The sequence below is a fragment of the Palaemon carinicauda genome, chromosome 1 (assembly GCF_036898095.1).
Source record: "Palaemon carinicauda isolate YSFRI2023 chromosome 1, ASM3689809v2, whole genome shotgun sequence".
NCBI lineage: Eukaryota > Metazoa > Arthropoda > Malacostraca > Decapoda > Palaemonidae > Palaemon > Palaemon carinicauda.
The window spans coordinates 156188528-156211025 of record NC_090725.1 but is presented as its reverse complement, the minus strand read 5'-3'; the positions used below and the strand labels follow the sequence as shown (position 1 = coordinate 156211025).

At 46.9% G+C, this 22498-nt stretch overlaps 1 protein-coding gene across 2 annotated transcripts in view; it reads right to left on the bottom strand.

Annotated features, from left to right (window-relative positions):
- SerRS-m (Seryl-tRNA synthetase, mitochondrial) overlaps positions 1-22498 on the bottom strand; it is a 227140-nt gene that overhangs the window by 191713 nt on the left and 12929 nt on the right. Inside the window, exon 1 of one of the 2 annotated variants that reach the window (XM_068386026.1) lies at positions 11862-12001. The exons of the other annotated variant lie outside the window; for it this stretch is intronic. The gene's annotated coding sequence lies outside the window, so the exon portion shown is untranslated. Of the gene's footprint in view, positions 1-11861; positions 12002-22498 lie in introns of those variants that run through there. 2 annotated transcript variants of the gene reach the window in all.

Genomic DNA, 22498 nt, shown 5'->3' with positions numbered 1-22498 from the left:
TTTCGTTGTTAATTTCAATGTATTCTCCATCCAAGTCAGTATGTGTAAATTTACGTTATTTTTAAGAATTAACATTTTATTTCAATTATTTTTGTTACGAAGTCTTACATAATCTGTTTGAGTGTTATGTGACCATTCGAGATAGGAACAAGGGCTTATGTAATGTTCTTTTATATTTTTATGAAGTATTGCGTCATGTTCGATACAAAATTCGCAATTCTTATATTTGGCCTCGTGTTTTGAAAGATTCCCGAAAATCCTAGTGTTAGATCTTATCCTTTTTTTCTTATCTTGAGCACAAAGAGTGGGCGGGGCTAGCTGACAAAAAGTCGTCTCTCTGTGCGTCTGAGAGTAGCCTGAAACCCAGTATTCGTCTCTTGACATTTCTATCTAGTTGATAACTCTAGCGCCCTTTGGCCAATCCCCCACGTATCCAGATCTCGGACCTGGAACTTTCTGGAAGTAGCTATGTCTTATATATGCGGCCCCCACGGCTGCATAGAGCAGGAGAGAAGTAGCCGTCCTGTGAAAGAGTGCCTATACTGTATTGTGTCCTCTTCTAAGTATATATATATATATATATATATATATATATATATATATATATATATATATATATATATATATATATATATATATATATATATATATCTATATATATATATATATATATATATATATATAGTATCTATATAAAATATATATATAATATATATAATATATATATAATATATATAGATATATATAATATATATATATATATATATATATATATATATATATATATATATATATATATGTGTGTGTGTGTGTTTTCAAAAAAGGCCCATAAAAGAAACACAGGAAATAAATAAATCACTATATTTACAAAGGTCCCAATCAATGATGTACTAGGTTTCTTGAGGGAAAAATTAATCCCTTACGAAGATCACTTCCCCCTCGGTATTGAAAAAACAATTAAGTTAATTAAACTAAGCGTGTCAAATAACGTTTTCTCTTTCAAAAGAAATTTTTACAAACAGAAATTTGGTTGTAGTATGGGCAGGCTGTTATCTCCAATTTTAGCCAATCTCTACATGGAATAGTTTGAAACGGAAATTTTAACAACAATTAAACCTACGAACATGGTTTGGCAACGCTATGTTGATGACATTTTCACATATTGGGATGATAGCTGGGGAGATTTTAATATAGTTTTCAATAATCTAAATTCCCTAGTCCATAGCATAAAATTTAAAACGAAATGGGAAAAAGATGGAAAATTAGCTTTTTGGACATACTAATTATAAGGGAATCGACAGGGTATAATTTCACAGTATATAGAAAACCAACTTTCTCTATTTCCTATATTCATTTCTTTAGTTATCACGACATTTCAGTAAAAATTGGAGTAGCTTGTAATCTATTTTTTAGAGGTTTGAGAATCTGTTCCCCAGCCTACCTAAGTAAAGAATTTGAAATAATTCGTATACAACTCGCCCAGCTATTCTACCCGACGTACGTCATAGAAAAGGCCATCAACAAAGTCAACACGATATATTATAAAGATCATGTTACTAACCAAAGAGATTTTAAAAATAAGATAAAACTCCCATATATAGAAGGTATTAAAAATATAACAAATCTTATCAAAACTGAGAACCCCTTTGTTTTTTCATATCCTAAGACCAAAGAAAGCACCCTTATTAATGTTTATCAAAACAAAAGAGATATAGAATCCGGAGTTTATAAAGTACCATGTGGGGATTGTGAAAAAGTCTACGTTGGGCAAACGGTCCGTTCGCTATCTCAAAGATTATCCGAACACAAAAGATCTGTTAGCTATGGCCATGAAAACTGAGGGATTTTCGTTCACCTTAAGAGATTTAGGGCACCAGATTAACTGGAGTGAGTCGTCTTTGCTTTTTAAGAGTACCTGTCCGTACAGAAGGAAAATCCTGGAATCAGCCATCATAAATCAATCAAACACAATGAACCTATCTGGCGGCCAATGGAAAGCTGACACCGTGGACAATACTCTTCTCAACCCTATCATCAAGAAGATAATCCACGGAGACTGACCACCAGATATGCATCAGATGTCAAGACATCCTCCGAGCGGCTCAACAATAAGAAGACGCACCTGGATGTAATTAAATCTGGCTAATCCTTCCAGCAATTATAACAACTGTAGAACAATTGAACACACCCTTTTGCTTTCCTATATAAACCGTCACTCTCCACTGTATTCCTCATTTTCACTTTACATCCTGAAGAGGGTCAATGTTTATTGACTGAAATATAGTGATTTATTTATTTCCTGTGTTTCTTTTACGGGCCTTTTTGGAAAAAAACATGTTAAACTGTTCGATTACAGTTATAAGACATATATATATATATATATATATATATATATATATATATATATATATATATATTATATAATATATATATAAATATATATATATATATATATATATATATATATATATATATATATATATATATATATATATATATATACATACATACATATATATATATATATATATATATATATATATATATGTGTGTGTGTGTGTGTGTGTGTGTATCTTATCTTAGGTCTCTGATTTCACTACACTCTCACCCAATAAAGACAAATTATACCTGGACTGGAGAGATGCCATAGACATATCAGGCACACCAAACCTGACTTCAGTACAAAACCAATCAATTCAAATATTACCTCTAGCTCTAGACCATTGCTTGCCTTCATCCTCAACTGTCAAAAACTTCAAGGCACTGGAAAAATGACAAATTCGTAAGTAATTTGTATTTTTCCGAACGATACAAACCTTAGCTATTTAATAGGGGTATTACTTTCGGCTTAGCCGAAATGACGAGCCATTAAAGTTTAGGAGGGTTAACTACCCACACCCCTAGTTAGCGAGGGGGTAGGGGGTGGGGGTAGCTTGCTACCACTCCCACTCACACAGCTGTGACTTAGCTCACTTTGCTTGGAGGTAGGAAAGGGGGATAGGGCTGGCAGCCAAGTTTGTATAAATAGCAAAGGTTTGTATCGTTAGGAACTTAGGAAAAATACAAATTACCTATGAATTTGTCATTTGTTTCGTAACTGGAATACAAACCACACTGTTTATTAAGGAAGGATGGACGTCCTTGCCAATCTGGCTTTTGGCTTTACCCGGGGGCTCCATATCTGAGTATGTCAGTACTCAACAATAAGGAGTCCCTGCACCTCGCTAAACCCTTGCTACGCAAGGTCCGCGGCCTACGCAAGCTGTGTATTGAGATATATACAAGTGTGACCGTCCAGGTAAAGTTATTCATATTCTTTGGAAGGAAAAACTGTTGTAACCAAGACTTTCCCAAAACCACCTCGCTGGGGTATGGGGACACAACTTTAATAGTTTTAATACTAGGTACACAGAGCTTGAGGTCTTAAAGCGGCTGTTGTACAGCCACCACAAGACCAATAGAAAACATATTGAGTCTCCTGTGGGTCACGTCTTGCAGATAGTGGGATGTGAACATAGTTTGACGTTTCCACACCCCAGTTTGAAGAACCTGCGTCACTGAGAAGTATCTCTTGAATGCCAGGGACGTAGCTACGCCCCTAACATCATGAGCTCTGGGGCAACGTGAAGGAAGAGGGTCTGGATTCAGTGCATGGTCTATGACCTTGCGAATCCATGCTGATATAGTGTTCTTGGTGACCCTCCTCTTGGTCCTTCCTGTGCTGACAAAGAGTGCAGGCACACGAGGACAGGCTGCGACTGTTCTCTTAAGGTACAGCCTCATACTCCTCACTGGGCAGAGTAAGAGATGATCAGGGTCATCTGTTACAGAACGAAGACTCGAAATCCGGAAGGAGTCAAATCGTGGATCCGCTACTCCCAGGTTCTGAGTCTTAGCAATAAACTCAGGGACGAAGCTAAACGTTACCTCTCCCCATCCCCTTGAATGGGCGATGTTGTATGAGAGACCATAAGTTCACTGACTCGTTTGGCCGAAGCCAAAGCTAGCAGGAACACTGTCTTCCAAGTTAGGTGGCGATCTGTTGTCTGGCGTAATGGTTCATAGGGAGGTCTCTTAAGAGACCTGAGAACTTGAACTCCGTTCCATGGGGGAGCTCTCACTTCAGACTGAGGACAGTAAGTTCATAATTCCGTATGTGTAAGGAAAGTTCTAGCGATGAAGAAATGTCCATTCCTTTCAGTCTAAAGGCGAGGCTTAAGGCTGAGCGATAGCCTTTTACCGCCGGGACTGACTGGCGCATTTCTTCACACAAATATACGAGGTACTCCGCTATTGCTGGAATAGTAGCATCCAGAGGAGAGATATCCCTTCAACGACACCAACCACAGAAGACTTTCCACTTTGCCCGGTAGACTGCTGCTGATGACTTTTGCAGGTATCCAGACATTCTGAGCGCAACTTGTTTCGAAAATCCTCTCTAAGAGAAGAGATGCTAGATAGTCTCCAGGCGTGAAGTCGTAGCGAAGCTACGGCTTTGTGGTATATGATGGCATGTGGTTGTTTGAGTAGATCGTGTCATGGAGGGAGTTCTCTTGGAGGCTCAGTTAGGAGTTGCAGAAGGTCTGGAAACCACTCTGCATGATGCCATAGCGGAGCTATAAGGGTCATTAAAAGGTTGAAGAAAGAACGGGGAAAGGCGTAAACGTCGATGTCATCCCACCATTGTTGGAATGCATCTTGCCAGAGAGCCTTGGGGTCTGGGACTGGGGAACAATACATCGGGAGCCTGAAGTTCAGGGCTGTTGCAAAGAGGTCCACTGTTGGAGAACCCCACAAAGTCAGTACTCTGTTGGTTTGTTGGCTAGTAGATGATCTAAAGACCACTCGGTACTCACTATCTGAGATGTTCTGCTCAAGTTGTCGGTGAGCACATTCCTTTTGCCGGGAATGAAGCGTGCTGATAGTGATATCGAGTGGATCTCGGCCCATCTCAGTATCTCTACTGCTAGATGGGATAGGTGCTGCGAAAAAGTACCTCCTTGCTTGTTCATGTAAGCCACTACTGTGGTGTTGTCACTCATCACCACCACTGAGTGGTCCGCCAGGAACTGTTGGAACTGTTGAAGGGCCAGAAAGATGGCCTTCATCTCTAGATTTATGTGGAGGTACTCTTCTGACTCTGACCAGAGGCCAGAGGTCGTGTGGTGCAGCACATGGGCCCCCCACCCTTTTTTTGAAGCGTCTCAGAACAGCATCAAATCCGGGGGGAGGGCGAGAAGATCCACTCCCTTTCGTAGGTTCTCGTCTGCCACCCACAACTCGAGGTCTGTCAGTTACGCTGATCCCATGGGGATCATAGTGTCCGGCGACTTGAGAGTCTGATTCCACCGGGACTTGAGTCTCCACTGGAGGAATCTCATCCTGAGGCGACCATTGGGAACTAGACGGCCCAGTGATGAAAGGTGACCGAGATGATGTAACCACGTCTGGGCTGGAAGTTCTTCTCGTCTGAGGAAGGGTCTTGCGACCTTCCTCAGCCTTGCTATACTGTCGTCTGATGGGAAGGCTTTGTGGAGATTGGTGTCTATAATCATGCCTAGGTATACCAATCTCTGTGTAGGAAGCAGGAATGACTTCTCGAGATTTACCAAGATTCCCAGATCTTGGCAAAGTCTTAGAAGTTTGTCTCAGTGTTGAAGAAGGGTTGACACCGAGTCTGCTAGGATTAGCCAGTCGTCCAGATAGCGGAAGAGATGGATGACAATCCTGTGTGCCCAAGATGACACTAGGGCAAAAACTCTAATGAAAACTTGAGGTGCTATGGAAAGACCGAAGCACAGCACCTTGAACTGGTATTTCCTGTTGTCTAAGCTGAATCTTAAGTACTTCCTTGAAGGCGGATTAACTGGGATCTGGAAGTACGCGTCCTTTAGGTACAGTGTACACATGAAGTTCTGTGGTCTTACCGCTAGTCTGACCGTGTCTGCAGTCTCTATGCTGAACGGAGTTTGCTTAACAAACTTGTTCAGGGCTGAGAGATCGATAACTGGTCTCCAGCCTCCAGAGCGCCCTTCTTCAGCAGGGTCCAGACTTCTGCCCGAAGGGCCTGCCCCTTTGCTGATCCTATGGCAAAGGAGTCTATCGATACTGGATTCCTGGTCAGGGGAGGGAGAGATGTTATGAGCGGGACGCGATATCCTAGACGAATCACGGAGATTGTCCAGGGTTTGGCCCCGAGTTGCTTCCACCTGTCCGAGCAACTTTGTAGGCATCCCCCCACTGGTGGACAAGCAAGGGGAGTGCCTATCCTAGTGTTTGTGGCCTCGGCTGCTCCCTCTAGGATGTTTCCCTCCCCTGGAGGACTTAGTGCCTTTCCTGTCCGACAGGAAAGGGCTTCTTAGACACCATTGTCTTCGCTGCTGTCTTGGTTGTCGTGGTCTTGGTTGAACGGGACTGCTGAAGAGCTGGATGTTTATAGGGCTTGGATGTCAAAGCCCTCTGGAGGAGGAAGTCCTGATGGGACTTCTTCCATCTCTCAGCAGCCTGTTCCACATCCTTAGGCTCAAACAGGTGGGCTACTTCTAGAGAGGAATGTCTGGGCTATCTCGACATTGGGGACTTGGTGGAATCTCTCAACGTTTCAAGATGGTATTTGCCCCCAAGTTCGAAACTTGGTGGGCAAGAAACTCGATCGTGCGAGTGCCTGAGAGATGGAGTCTCCATTCCCTTCCGGGTACATTCCTTGGAGAAATCCTCAGTTCGTACCAGGATTCCCAAGGTCCCTAACCAGATATCCAGCCACGAAGTAGCCTGCATAGCATACTTTGTGACCTTCTCCTGATTAAGGATCGCGGTTGCCGAGAAAGAGACCTGCTGGCTGGAGAGTCTCTCTAGAGAGAGCCCCTTAGTGAGCTCTTCCAGAGAGTGGTGGAGAGGAAGAGCTGGACTGGGCTCCCTCAGGATCTCGAAGTACCTCCTCTGTTGTACACGAGGAGGTGGGAGGAGCTTGTTGGTAGAGCCGGTACGGTGGGAGGAGGCATAATCGGAGAGCTGTCTGGCAATCTTAGCCCTGGCACCCTTCAACCCTTGAGACCAGGGCAGGGTTGCACTGGTCTTTGAGGGTTTCTTGGTGCCAAAGACACGGTCTAAGACCGTGTCATTGCCCTCCTGAGGGGGTATCTCTGGGTCGGTAAACCCGTTGAGAACCCTTATAAGAGTCAGGCCCTGCCAGAATGCATGTTCTGACTCTTTTTGCTCTCCTTCCGACGTCGGACTTGCAGCGAAGTCTCCATCTTCCATCCCCGAGAACTCTTCCCCGGGGTGGGTCGCGGACATCCCTCGAGTGGCTGGCTGTCTCCATCTTAGCAGTCCCAGTGGAGGACTTTGGCAAAGTCTTGGAGTTTTTGGACTCCTTCCGAGGAAGGAGGTAGGACTCCAACATTGAAGGCTTAGATGTCATGTCCTTCCTGATCTCTGATGACAGTAGGGAACTCTCAGCGTCAGGGGAGGCTTCCTTCGACGGTGGAATGGAGGAGGTCCTTTCCTCATGCGACTCCCTTGGTAAAGGTGAGGTGGGAGAGTATCCCTGGAGAAATACAGGAGGGACTAGCCTTGATGGCCTGATCGGAGTCAGTTTAACCCTCAAGGAAGTGACCGCGTCAGAAACTCCTCTTTTCCTCTTGAGTGGGGTGGAAGAAGCCATGGTTCCGTGTCGAGATTGGAAGCCTGTGCCACAGCTCTGACTAAGGCATTGAACCATGGCTGCTGACTCACCGATACACTGCCAGACAGATCCCCAGAAGAGAAAGGGACCGAAGGATTCCTACGAGGAGTTACCAGACTAGGTGGGTCCGCCTTAGAAGAAGCCAGTTTCAGGATCCTGAACCCCTCTGCAGAAGCTTGTTCCCTTTTCCCGATGGGCGCACTGAAAGGCGTTTGCGGGGAGGGGAGTAAGGGGATGGTGACCTGCGGGAGAGTGCTGGCGTGCAGGTGAGAGCTAGCGCGCAGGTGAGAGCTGAGGCGTGGGCGAGAGCTGGCTTGCGCGCACGCAGAAGAGTGTTGACGCGTGGGCGAGCGTGCAGACGAGATATGGCGCATACACGCAGGTGAGTGATGGCGTGCGGGCGTAAAGGAATGATGGCGCATGCGCGCAGGGGAGTGATGGCGTGTAGGAGAGCACTGGCACACAGGAAAATGCTTAGCGCACAGGAGAGTGCTGGCACGCGGGAGAGCGCTGGCAAGCAGGAGAGCACTGGTGCGCAGGAGAGCGCTGGTGCGCAGGAGAGTGCTGGCACGCAGGAGAATGCTGGTGCGCAAGAGAGTGCTGCCGTGCGGGAGAGCGCTGGTGCGCAGGAGAGCGCTGGCGTGCAGGAGAGCACTGGCGCGTAGGAGAGCACTGGCGCGTGGGAGCAAGTTGCACCTGCCGTCTAGGTGGGCGAGCAGGAGATCGAAGTTGCGCGTGTGTGCGCAGTTTCGGTGGGCTCCGTTGAGCTTGAGATCGCTGGCGTGCTGGTAGGCACTGAGGGAGAGCAGGTGAAGGAGCGTGCCGAAGCGTTGTAGAGCACTGATAATTAGGCTGGTGCTGACAGGCTTCTGGTGAGTGCCAGTGCACTGCAGGAGGTTGGCAAGCTGAAGGGGGATGGCGCGCAGGTAGGCACTTCGGTAGGGCCTCGAGAGGCTTTACCGGGAACAGGAACGGCGATGGAAGGTCGGCAGGTCGGCTGGCAGGTAGCTCAGGAACTGGAATGTGCCCTTTAGAAGGGCGAACATCCACCGATGGAGATCACGAACGATCTGCAGAGAGGTCCAGGACCGAAGTCGGAGGACTAGTAGCAGGTCCAGGCACGGTCAAAGGTCGAGGGCCAAAAGACGACTGCAGCGGAGACTCCTCTGCGGATGATGGATGATGGCTGCGACGACGAAGCAGAAGAGCCGAAGAGGCGCCTTATCACCAATGGTAAAGGGAGACCTCTAAGGCAAAGTGGAGGCTGAGCTTTATGGCGAAGATGCACTCTAGGGGCCGTTGGATCAGCAAGCTGACCGTGAGTCGCAGCAATCCGAAGAGGAGTCTCTATGAGTGAACTCCCCCGAGGGGAAGAAACATTCACAGGAGAGACAGACATTGGACTTAGTTTCCCCCTCGAAGGATGATCAGGAACGGGGGAAACTAAGTCGACAGCAACAGTTGGATAGTCTGTAGGAGCAGGGGGGGTCAGTCGAGATCACAGGCGACACCTCTGACACCACAACATCAACAAGGGTCAGAGGATCTACCTCCGACGGCAACAATGACTGCTGCATACTAGCTCCCCGGCAGATGATTTGCAGCAATGAGTCCTTGGAGGGCGGACCCGGGAACCTCAAGGACAACCAAACCTGAAACAAGGAATTTATTGACAAGGCCTCACACGGGGGGGAAAGGTGGGGCCGCTTCGCTAGGGGAAGCAACACCATCTCTCGAGGGCCGGGGTTGGCCGATATCAAATTGGTCTACGCTACTACTCGACGGTCTCTCGGAAGAGACCGAACGAGTAGGAGCTTCAGAGGAAGGTCAGGAAACAGAAGAAGAGGCCTTGGGTTTTTCCCCCTTTGAAGTAGCCTTCAAAGGAGAAATATCCCGCTTAGACTTCTTCTTCCGCCATCGCCCAAACCTCTCCCACTGAGAGGAAGACCACTCACTACACTTATTGTTACAATCACACCTTTGACCTCTGCAGGTGGGACAAAGGGTGTGGGGGTCGGTCTCCACCACCGACATAATAGTTTCACAGGGCCAGCCGGTGAGTCCAGGGCAGGTGCGCATGTTTGCAGAAGTCAACACACAAACACACACTAGAACAAAGAAAAAGCAAAAACAGATTAAAGGCAGTCCAATAAAGGTGAAGGATGAAGAGCGGCAACGTCCGTTCACCATCCGAACCAAAAGTAAAGTGAGCTAAATCACAGGTGTGTGAGTGGGAGCGGTAGCAAACTACCCCTCCTACCCACCGCTAACTAGCGGTGTGGGTAGTTAACCCTCGCTAAACTTTAATGGCTCGTCATTTCAGCAACGCTGAAAGTAATACCCCTAATAAATAGCGTGGCTTGTATTCCAGTTACGGAACAATTGATCTTTTGATAACATGATATAAAGGCTGAGTTTCTTTTTTGTGCATTTTTTCCCTCATTTATTTCCCTTGGGACTATCATTAACTACCTTACGTGTTGTTACAACTATAACAAAAATAGTTCTTTTTATAGAAATAAGAACTCTTATTTTTCAACGTTGTATGGGATAAATTTCTTTTACTGTATTCGGATGCAAAACGCCACAAAATTGGTAATTTATTCAATAAAAAGTACAATTATTTTCTCAATATTTCAATTTCATAACATTTTTACTCAGCGTTGTATAAATGTACAGGTCAAATTAAAAGGTAACAAAATGTCATAACACCACTAGGAACCTTGTAGGCAGCTAACTCGGAAAAACAAGTGAACAGTGTTGCAGTATAGTTTGGCCGCTAGTAGCCTATGACAAATTCGTAGGTAATTTGTATTTTTCCTAACTATACAAACCTTAGCTATTCAATATGGGTAATTACTTCGGCATAGCTGAAATGATGAGCCATTAGATTTTTAACGAGGGTTTTACTACCCCACCGCTAGTTAGCGGGGGGTAGGGAGGGGTAGCTTGCTACACCCCCCCCCCTCACACACACCTGTGAATACTTCACTTTGCTTAGAGGTAAGACTTCACGGGGGATAGGGCTGGCGGGCAAGTTTGATTAAATAGCTAAGGTTTATATAGTTAGGAAAAATACAAATTACCTACGAATTTGAAATACAAACCACGCTATTTAATATGGGTGACTCACCCCTTAGGAAGGGTGGTAAGTCCCGGCCATTACTGGCTTTGGCTTTGCCCGGGGACTCAATATTTGAGTGTGTAAGTACTCAATAATAAGGAGTCCCTGCGCCTCGCTAGCATTTGCTGTGCAATTGCTGCGGCCTACATAAGCTGTGTGTGAAGGTAAGTAGTGTGACACGTCCTAGGAAGTTGACCTGGAGTTCTTCAGATGGAATTCTAGGCTAGGACTCTCCCAATACCACCTCGTCAGGGTATGGGGACGTGACAGTATTAACCTTAATACTAGGAACACAAGGAAGCATGGTTTACCTGCAGTGGTTTGAGGTCAGCTGTGCAGAGAACCCAGGATGCTGCTTTCTCCAAGGGAGGAGAGGATGAAGAAAAGAATAAGGGCCAGACAATGCCCTCAACCCTCTGCTACCTGTCCAATAAGGAGCCTGAGGTTTAGACCAGATGTTGTGCTGCCACCACAGGGCCGATAGAGAACGTATCGAGTCTACTGTGTGTCACGTCTTGCAGGTAATGGGCTGTGAAGGTCGTCTGATGTTTCCACACCCCAGCTTGCAGGACCTGCGTCACTGAATAGTTTTTTCTTGAAAGCCAGGGACGTGGCTACGCCCCTAACATCATGTGCTCCAGGGCGACGTGACGGAGGAGGGTCAGGATTCAAGGATAGATGTACAGTAGGGTCCCGAATTACACGTGTTCTAATTACACGATTCCTCAATTACGCGATCGATAGTTTTTAAAAATTAATTTTCCTCTATCTGCGAGGAGCATTCTAAATCCACGAGTCAAGCACCGCGAAGCGTAGGAAATCTATTGTTTTCTTAATTGTATTGGGGGGGGGTGATGGTTCCCCGATGTCTGAGAAGGGGGGGGGGAGAATGTGAGAGAAAGATTTCTGTTCAAACATTTTAAGACTAGTTTTGGATGAAAAATGTTAAGGTTTGCCCATCTGTTGTGTGAACTTGTCGCTAGGCCTAGCCTAACTGTCCAACACCTATATGTATAATATTCCATATTTGTACTAATTAATTTCTATACTTACGTTGTGATTATGGTGAAAAATCCTTATTCATTAAACTTTAAATTAAAAACCATCAAAATAAAGACTATTTTATATCATGCTACTGCCAAACATGTCACCACAACCAAACCCATTACTTTGTTTAGTACGTTCCATCGCCGATCATAACGAACTCGCTAACCAATTTTAACATCTGTCTATAGGTTAACTTTTGCGGCAAAAGATATCTTACCAGGTACTATGTAATAATAATGTTATAATTAATGTTGTTTTTATTTATCCTTAGAAAATCAAAATATATGAAGTATGAGCAATTTTGTTTCGTGTTGTTTTTTTTTCCTAATAAAACGCCTTCTTAAAAGGAAAACGTTTTTTTTTACGTTTCATCGTCGATCATAAACGCATTTACTCCTGAAAGTGATATTGAAGAGCTATTACTAAAGATGTTATTATAAATAAAGATTATAAATAGGTGGTAAAATATCTATAATTAAAGTGTAGCAGCATCAAGAAATGTTGGGGTTCGCCCTTTACATAAGAATGTACTGTACATTGGATTAGACAGAACGTAGAAAAAATCAATTAGGGAAAAATCGGTATTCGATATCCTCTTCATCAGCATCGTCAATCGGGCTTTTTATTTTTTTTATTCTCAATCGCTAACTAGTTATCGCACTGCCAAGATCTGCACACATTCCGATAATTCACATTTGAAGGTTTTCTGGGAGAGGATGGATAGAGAAAATACCGAACTATATAAAATGTTTTTTTAACCTGTTAAGCGTCACCCACGTGATAAACCGTTCACCACGATCTACTCGGTACCGCCTTCAACTGTCTATTCCGTTCATGACTTTAATTGCCTTTTACAAGCCGTCAGTCTCGTGATGTTACTTTACTCGTATAGTAAGTATAGGATCACCACTTGGCAACACTCTCAGCATATGGGGACTGTGAATAGAAACTTATATGATGTCTGGCAACTATTTTTCTGAAGGTAGCTTGATTGATGTTACAAAACTGTGGTTTCCTATCAGTGCGCTCGGGCGTTCATGCATAAGTGGTTATTTGTTGTTCCTTTTGTAATGAAAGGTCTAAAGAGGAAGGTTATTTCTTTAGATGAAATAAATGATATTCTTGTTGTGGAATTTGATAATGATAACCTGTTTGATAATGAGAGCACTAGTTCTGAATCCTCCAGTGATGAGTATATTGAAGAAACAAAGTTTTCTTTCGATGCCGAAAGCGAAAATGACTTCTCATTACCGAATGACTGGACAACGAAATGAGAGAGAGAGAGAATAAAGTGGATAAATAATGTACAAATGTATGACGAACATATTTGAAAACTATACAGGAAACGATATGAAGAGAGAGAGAGAGAGAGAGAGAGAGAGAGAGAGAGAGAGAGAGAGAGAGAGAGAGAGAGAGAGAGAGAGAGAGAGAGAGAGAGAGAGACCTATCCCTTTCCTTTTGTTGCTTATCCAGGCGTAAGATTTACGATTGAAGATAAAAAGAACCCATTAGAATATTCAGTATTATGTAGCCATTTGAAATTAAATAATAGTAGTATTAATTGTTTTTTTTACTCAACCATTTAATTAATATCCCTACTTTTAACTATAATTACGAATTATAAGCATAAAGAAATTATATTTACTTTGAAAAATTATCATTAGTGAAATGACCGCTCAGGGCAAAAAAAGCGTTATTATCGTACAGCAGCCTAGTGCACACTTGCGCCTAGTGGCCGTGTTTACGTGTGGGAGTGTCATCATGGATATACAGTACTATACTGTAATTTTTAACTATTGCTAGATACGTACTGTATCAAACCTTGAAAACCCCTTTTTTGTTTTTTGTATCTATAGGAAATAATTCTACATCATTCGGAAAATACTGAAAACAGTAAGCTATGCATAGTACAGTAGTAAATACTACAGTCATAGAAAATTATCAAAACTTTAACAACTTTTTAGTTTTATTTATCCATAAAAGAAATTTTGTACAGTATTTTATAAAAAAAATCTATAAGAAGGATTTCTTACAGTATTGTTAAGATAAAAGCTACAGTATATATATATATATATATATATATATATATATATATATATATATATATATATATATATATATATATATATATATTTTATATATATATAATATATACATACAGACACACATACATACACACACACAGTGTATATACAGTATATATATAGCTAGAAAGCTAGAAATGGAGTGAAAAAAAAATTGACGGGTAGGTTGCTGTTTGCCGCCATGATGTGTTTCGAAATATACGAATTTCCAATTACACGAGGCCTTTCATCGACCAAATTCTCGCATAATTCGGGACCCTACTGTATCACCTTGCGAATCCAGGCCGAGATGGTATTCTTGGTGAGCCTCCTCTTTGTTCTCCCGGTGCTCACAGACAAGGCTTGTACCTGGGGACGAACTGCAGCCGTTCTCTTAAGATACAGCCTCAGACTCCTTACTGAGCACAGTAGGAGATGGTCTGGGTCATCTGTTACAAAACGAAGACTCGAAACCTGGAAAGAGTCGAACCGAGGGTCCGGCACTCCCGGATTCTGAGTCTTGGCAACAAACTCAGGGACGAACCTGAACGTTACCTCCCACCATCCCCTTGAATGGGCGATATCGTATCTGAGACCATGAAGTTCGCCGACTCGCTTGGCCGAGGCCAAAGCTAGCAGGAACACCGTCTTCCAAGTAAGGTGGCAATCAGAAGCCTGGCGTAATGGTTCGTAGGGAGGTCTCTTAAGAGACCTGAGAACTCCGTATGAGTAGGGAAAGTCCCAGCGAGGAAGAAATGTCCACTCCTTTGAACCTGAAGGCTAGACTTAAGGCTGAGCGATAGCCTTTCGCCACCAAGACTGAAAGGCGCATTTCTTCCCGCAAATACACAAAGAACTCCGCTATTGCTGGAATAGTGGCATCGAGTGGAGAGATACCCCTTCCGCGACACCAACCACAAAAGACTCGCCAATTCGCCTGGTAGACCCCTGTGGATGACCTACGCAGGTGTTCGCAACTTGTTGCTAAAATCCTCTCTCAGTGAGGAGATGCTGGATAGTCTCCAGGCGTGAAGTCGAAGCGAAGCTACGGCTTTGTGAAAGATGTTGGCGTGTGGTTGTTTGAGTAGCTCGTGTCGTGGAGGGAGTTCTCTCGGAAGCTCCGTGAGGAGTTGCAGAAGATCTGGAAACCATTCTGCGTGATGCCATAGCGGAGCTATCAGGGTCATCGACAGATTGACCGATGTTCTGGTCTTGTTGAGCACCCTCCTCATCAGACAGAACGGGGGAAAGGCGTAGACATCAATGTTGTCCCACCGTTGTTGGAAGGCATCTTGCCAGAGAGCCTTGGGATCCGGGACTGGGGAGCAGTACAGCGGAAGTTTGAAGTTCAGCGCTGTAGTGAACAGATCCAAAGTTGGGGAACCCCACAAAGTCAGGACTTTGTTGGCTACTTGACAATCCAAAGACCACTTGGTACTCACTATCTGTGTCGCTCTGCTCAGACTGTCAGCGAGCACATTCCTCTTGCCTGGAATGAAGCGAGCCGAAAGTGTGATTGAGTGGACTTCGGTCCATCTCAGTATCTCTACTGCAAGATGAGACAGCTGTTCTGAAAAGGTACCCCCCTGCTTGTTGATATAAGCCACTACTGTTGTGTTGTCGCTCATCACCACCACATAGTGGCCCGCCAGGGCTTGGTGGAACTGTTGAAGAGCCAGAAATACGGCCTTCATTTTTAGCAGGTTTATATGGAGGTACTTTTCTGATTCTGACCACAGGCCTGAGGTCCTGTGGTTCAGAACGTGGGCCCCCCACCTTTTCTTTGATGCGTCCGAAAACAACATCAAATCTGGGGGGAGGACGAGAAGATCCACTCCCTTCCGTAGGTTCTCGTCTGCCACCCACCACTGAAGGTCCGTCAGTTCCGCAGAACCCATGGGGATCATAGTGTCTGGGGAATCGTGACCTTGATTCCACCGAGATTTTAGTCGCTACTGGAGAGATCTCATTCTGAGGCGACCATTGGGAACTAGACGGGCCAGGGATGAGAGGTAGACGAGGAGACGTAACCACGCTTGGGCTGGGAGCTCTTCTCGTCTGAGGAAAGGCCTCGCGACCTTCCTCAGCCTTGCTATCCTGTCGTCTGATGGGAAGGCTTTGTGGAAATTGGTGTCTATGACCATGCCTAGGTATACCAGTTTCTGAGTGGGCAGCAGGGAGGACTTCTCGAGATTTACCATGATCCCTAGATCTTGGCAAAGTTCCAGAAGTTTGTCTCGGTGACGAAGAAGGGTTGCCTCCGAGTCTGCTAGGATCAGCCAGTCGTCCAGGTAACGAAAGAGACGGGAGACGGATACCGATCCTGTGAGCCCATGATGAAATCAGGGTGAACACTCTGATGAACACTTGCGGTGCTGTGGAGAGACCAAAGCACAGCACCTTGAACTGGTAGATCTTGCTGTCTAGGCAAAATCTTAAGTACTTCCTTGAAGACGGATGGATTGGAATCTGGAAGTACGCGTCCTTCAGGTCCAGTGTCCACATGAAGTCTTGTGGTCTCACTGCAAGCCTGACCGTGTCTTCCGTCTCCATGCTGAACGGTGTCTGTTTGACAAACCCGTTCAGGGTTGAGAGGTCGATGACTGGTCTCCAGCCTCCAGACGCCTTCTTTACAAGAAAGAGTCGACTGTAGAAGCCAGGGGACCCGTCGACTACCTCTTGGAGAGCGTCTTTCTTCAACATGGTCTCAACTTCTGCCCGAAGGGCTTGCCCCCTTACCGATCCCATGGTAAGGCAGCTCAACGACACTGGATTCGCTGTCAGGGGAGGTAGAGATGTTGTGAACGGGACGCGATATCCCTGACCGATCACGGAGATCGTCCAGGGATCTGCCCCGAGTTGCTGCCACCTTGTTGCGCAACTCTGTAGGCATCCCCCCACTGCTGGACATGCAGGGGGACTGCCAATTCTAGCGTTTGCGACCTCGGCCGCTCCCTCTAGGAATTTTTCCTCCCCTGGAGGACTTTTTGTCCCTCTTGCCCTTGGCAGGAAAGGGCTTAGACACCTTTGTCTTTGCTGCTGTTGTCTTCTTCTCATTCTCGGCAGGAAGGGGCTGTTGGGTTGCTGGAGGTTTGTAGGGCCTCGATGTTAGGGCCCTATGGAGAAGGGAATCCTAATTGGATTTCCTCCACCTCTCAGCGGCCTGCTCCACATCCTTAGGCTCAAACAGATTCTTACCGAGGACGAAAGAATGTCTGAGCCTGCTCACGTCGGTACTGGGGACCTTTTGATGGAATCTCTCAGCCACTGCGTCCTGTCGTTTCAGGATCGTGTTAGCCCACAAGCTCGAGACTTGGTGGGCTAGAAACTCGATGGTCCGCGTGCCTGAGAGCAAAAAGGTCTGCAATGCCCTCCTGGTGCTTTCCTTGGACAATTCCTCAGATCGCACCAGGATGCCCAGAGACCCTAGCCAGATATCCAGCCACGAGGTTGCCTGCATGGCACACTTCGCAACCTTCTCCTGGCTTGAGATCTCTGTTGCCGAATACGAGACGTGCCTGTTGGAGAGTCTCTCTAGAGGGACTCTCCCGGTAAGCTCTTACAGAGAATGGTGCAAAGGAAGAGCTAAACAAGTCTCCTCCAAGATCTCAAAGTACCTCCTCTGATGGACTCGAGGAGGAGGGAAGAGCTTGTTACCGGAGCTGGACTTGCTGGAGGAGGCAAGCTCAGAGAGCTGGCCTTCAACCTTGTCTCTGGCACTCTTCACCCCCTGTGACCAGGGCAAAGCTGCACTGGCCCTAGAAGGCTTCTGGGTACCGTAGACTCGGTTCAAGACCGTGTCCTTGCCCTCACGAGGGGGGATCTCTGGGTCAGGAAACCCGTTGAGATTTCTCATGAGGGTCAGAACTTGCCAAAACGCATGTTCAGACTCTTGAAGCTCTCCTCCCGAAGGGCTAGCAGCAAAGTCTCCTGATCCCAGAGGCTCTTCCTGGGGGGATTCGTGGACTTTCTCCGAGGGTCTGGCTGGCTCCTGTTTGATCCTTGCCGAAAACTTAGGCAAAGTCTTCGAGTCCTTCGGCTCTCTCCTGGGAGGGATACAGGACTCTAGTAACGATAGTGGAAGGCTCTTCTCAACCCCAATGCGGGAAGACTTCTCGGGGGGAGGCGGAGTTTCCCCCAGTGGTGCGATGGGCGAAAGACCCGCCTCACCCGAATCCCCAGAGGACGGAAAATCCTTGTCCGCAGGGGAAGGAGAGAAAGTCTTAGGGGGAGAGGGAGCCTTTTGCAAGGACTTCCGAGGAGACAGTTTAGCCCTAGGAGAAGTCACCATGGAGGGAACTCTTCTCTTCCTCTTCAGGGGAGAAGAAGCCGCCACTGCTTTGTGACCTAGTTCAGAGAATACAGGCTTAAAAGCCTGTATGAGAGCTCTGACAATAGTCCCAAACCAGGGCTGCTGGCTGACAGTCACGCTTTGTCAGACACTCCCTCTGGAGGGAAGGGGATCGTTCGATCCCTAGGAGGAGTAACTACACAAGGGTCCGCCTGAAAAGATGCTGAGAAGGAAAAGGAGTCCTTGGACCTGTCCGGAAACCTCCCCTCCTCTGACGAGCGCGCTGTTCTGCGCTTGCGGGGAGGGGAACGATAAGACGATGACCTGGCCGTCTGATGCCCTGAAGTTTCGCCTGTTGGATCGCGCTGGCGATCGCGCTGGTGGCGCTATGAAACACCCTGCCCCGGGTCGCGCGCGGGAGAATGTTCGCGCGCGAAGGTGATGGCGAGGGCACGCGGGCGAGCGATGGCGAGCAGGTGATGGAGCGCGGGTTAGCGCAGGGGGCTGGGTGAGCGCATGCGCGTGCGCAAGTGATTGCTCGCGCCCGCAGGAACCTGCTGAAGGGACCGTGAGGGCGAATCTGTTGCGTGCGCACAGGAGAAATATCTCTAGCGCGCGGTCGTGGGGCGCGTGGGTCTGGATGAAGCAGAGGGCGAGGGCACGTTTGCGCAACCTCGTAGGCGCGTGATGGAGACTGCGCATGCTGGCGAGCAGGTGACAGCTGGCGAGCAGGAGGAACAGGAACTGCGCTCTGATCCGGAGATCGTGGGCGCGCGTGGCGCGCAGGAGATCGTGGGCGCGCATGGCGTGCATCAGGATGCGGGTGCACAGGAGTGCGCTGTTGGGCTGGAGAGCGCTGAAGTCCCTATGAGCGCCTGTGCACTAACTTAGGAGACTCCAGGGCTGTGCGTTGATGCGCAGATGTGTGCTGGCGCGCCGGTGAGCGCTTGCGCGCTATATCAGGAACTTCTGCAACTGCGCGCTTGAGCCCAGATGTGCGCTGAGGCACTGGAGCGCGCTGAAGGTCTGGAGAGCGCCTGTGCGCTAACTCAAGGACCTCCTTAGAGCGCTGACGTGTAGGCGAGCGCTTGCGCGCTGTAACAGGAACAGATGACACAGGTGCGCGCTTGTGCGCAAGTGAGCGCCAGCGCGCTATTGCGGGAACTGCAGGTGCGCGCTGGCGCGCAGGTGGTCGTAGGCGCGCAGGGGAACCCTGGCACGTAGACACAGGATCCACAGCAGGAGAGCGCACGCGCTGGGGCGCTAAGTCAGGAACAACTGCAACAGGTCGATGGCGCGCAGGGGTTACCTGGCGCTTAAGGGACTGAGACACAACTTTGCGCTCAAGTCCCTTGTGCCCCGAAGGGACCGTTGGCTGTGTCATAACAGGGTGTGTAGGCGCCCACAGCGCATCAGCAGCCTGGAAAGGCGAAGGCAGGTCAGCAGGTCTGGAGGGCGAAAGGTCAGAGTGTCCTGAGTAAGAACGACCTTCCACCAAAGGAGATCGCGAACGATCTCCAGAGAGGTACAAGGTGGTAGCTGGCAGGATCGGCAAACGACGAGGCTCCTCAGGGGAGGACTGCGGGGATGACGAACCGAAGAGGCGCCTCCTCACTCCCTTGTGAGGAGAAGGAAGGCCTCTACGGCGAAGGGGAAGACGAGCCTTCCGCCTTATACGCCCTCTAGGGGCCGTGGGATCAGCAAGCTAACCATCAGCAGGCCTCCGAAGAGGAGTCTCTGTGAGTGAACTCCCCCGAGGGGGAGAATCACCGGCAGGAAAGACTGTAGGACTTAATTCCTCCCTCGAAAGAAGTTCGGAGGGAGAAACTAAGCCTTCAGCTACCGCAGCAACAACAGGAACAGGGGCTTGAGATGACACATCAGAGGCCTCCGTCACAACAACGTTGACGATAGACAGAGGATCTATCTCTGCTACCGTCGGCGATTGTTTGACAGCCGTTCCTTATTTGATCATGTCAAACAGGGCTTCCTTGGAGGGCGAACCCTGAAGCCCCAAAGAAGCCCAAAGCTATAATAAATCATTATTATTCACAGTCAGAGAAATATCCTCCTCCGGGGGGAGAAGGGGGAGCTGCCTCGCTATGGGAGGCAACGCCCTCTCCCGCACCCCGGGATCGGTCAACAGAACTACGGCCTACGCTACCACTCGACGGCTTCTCGGGAGAAACCGATCGAGTGGGAGCTTCGGAGGAGGTTTGGGCTACGGAAGAAGAGTCCTTGGGATTTTCTCTCTTCAAAGAAACCTTTGAAGAAGAAATATCCCATTTGGACTTCTTCTTCCGGCACCGGGCAAACCTCTCCCACTGGGAGGTAGACCACTCCCTACACTCACCACATACATTACCACTATCACACCGTTGGCCCCTACAATGAGGACACAAGGTGTGGGGATCTGTGTCGACCGCCGACATAAACGTGCCACAAGGGCGGTCAGGTAACCCAGGACACTTATGCATGAGGGCAGAGGCCAACTTCACAACACTCTGGAAAAAGGAAAAGCAAAAACAGATTAATGGCTGACAAAAAGCGGGGGTGAAAGAGGACACGTCCGTCTGCCACCTGAGCCAAAAGCAAAGTGAAGTATTCACAGGTGTGTGTGAGGGGGGTGGGGGGGGAGCAAGCTACTCCTCCCTACCCTCCCACTAACTAGCGGTGGGGTAGTAAACCCTCGTTAAAAATCTAATGGCTCGTCATTTCAGCTACGCCGAAGTAATTACCCATAATAAATAGCGTGGTTTGTATTTCAGTTACGGAACAAAAGTTTTTTCAACACCACTACTGCACCACGAGATTGATATACGAATCATAGTGTGTGCTGGGCTTTATGTGCTGATACCCTTCCGACTCAGATCAAAAGCCTGAGGTCGTGTGGTTCAGCATATGGGCCCCTCACCCTTTTTTTGATGCATCTGGATAGAGTATCAATTCCGGTGGAGAAAAGAGAAGATCGACACCCCTGCAGAGGTTCTCGTCTGCCAACCACCACCTGAGATCCATCTGCTCTTTTAGTCCTATGGGAACTAGAAGTTCCAGGGAATGGCTGGTCTGATTCCCCCTGAACTTCAGAGGCCATTGGAGAGATTGGATCTTGAGGCGGCCGTTTGGCACTAGACAGGCCGGGGATGATAGGTGACCTATGAGACAGCCATCGCTGGTTTAGCAGCTCTTCTCGTCTGAGGAAGGATCTTTCTACCTTCCTCAGTCTCTGTACCCTGTCGTCTGATGGGAAGACTTTCTGTTGATAGGTGTCGATGATCATACCTAGGAATACCCGTCTTTGAAGGGGAGCAGGGATGACTTCTTGAGGTTTACCACAATCCCCTGATCTTGGCAAAACGCTAGAGGTCTGTCTCGGTGTTGAAGAACAGTTGCCATCAGTCTCCCAGGATGAGCCAGTCGTCCAGATATCTTAGGAGATGGATGCTGGCCCTGTGAGACAAGGATTAAATTAGGGCGAATACTCACATGAAGACCTGAGGTGCCTTGGAAAAACCGAAGCACATTACCTTGAACTGGTATTTCTTACTGTCGAGTATGATCCTTAGATACTCCCTTGAAGACGGATGAACTGGGATCTGGGAGTATGCATTCTTGAGATCCAGCACGCACATGAAGTCCTGTAGTCTTACCGCTTGTCTGACCGTATTTGCCATCTCCATGCTGAACAGAGTTTGTCTGATAAATTTGTTTAGTGCTAAGAGATCGATGACTGGTCTCCAGCTTCCAGATGCCTTTTTCACAAGTAAGAGTTATTATTATTTATTATTTATTTATTTTATTATTTATTATTTATCATTATTTTATTATCTGTTATTTAGTATTTATTATTTACTATCTATTTATTTATTTATCTATTTTGTTATTTATTATTTATCTATTTTATTATTTATTATTTATCATTTATTATCTATTATTCAGTACTTATTATTTATCTATTATCATTATTATTATTATCATTATTATTATTGATATTATTATGATTATTACTAGCTAGGCCCCAACCCTAGTTGGAGAAGCAAGATGACATAAGACCAAGGGCTCCAACGGGGAAAAATAGCCCAGTGATGAAAGGAAATAAGGAAATAAATAAATGATATTAGTGATGAACAATTAAAATGATGTTTTCATATTAAAATAAATTTTTGAAAATACTTACCCGGTGGATATATATATATAGCTAACGTCTCCGACGGTCCAGCAGCCGATTCAAAACTCGCGGGCGATCGAGGGGTTGGGTTGCTGGGTGTACACTAGCGCCACCACTCGCC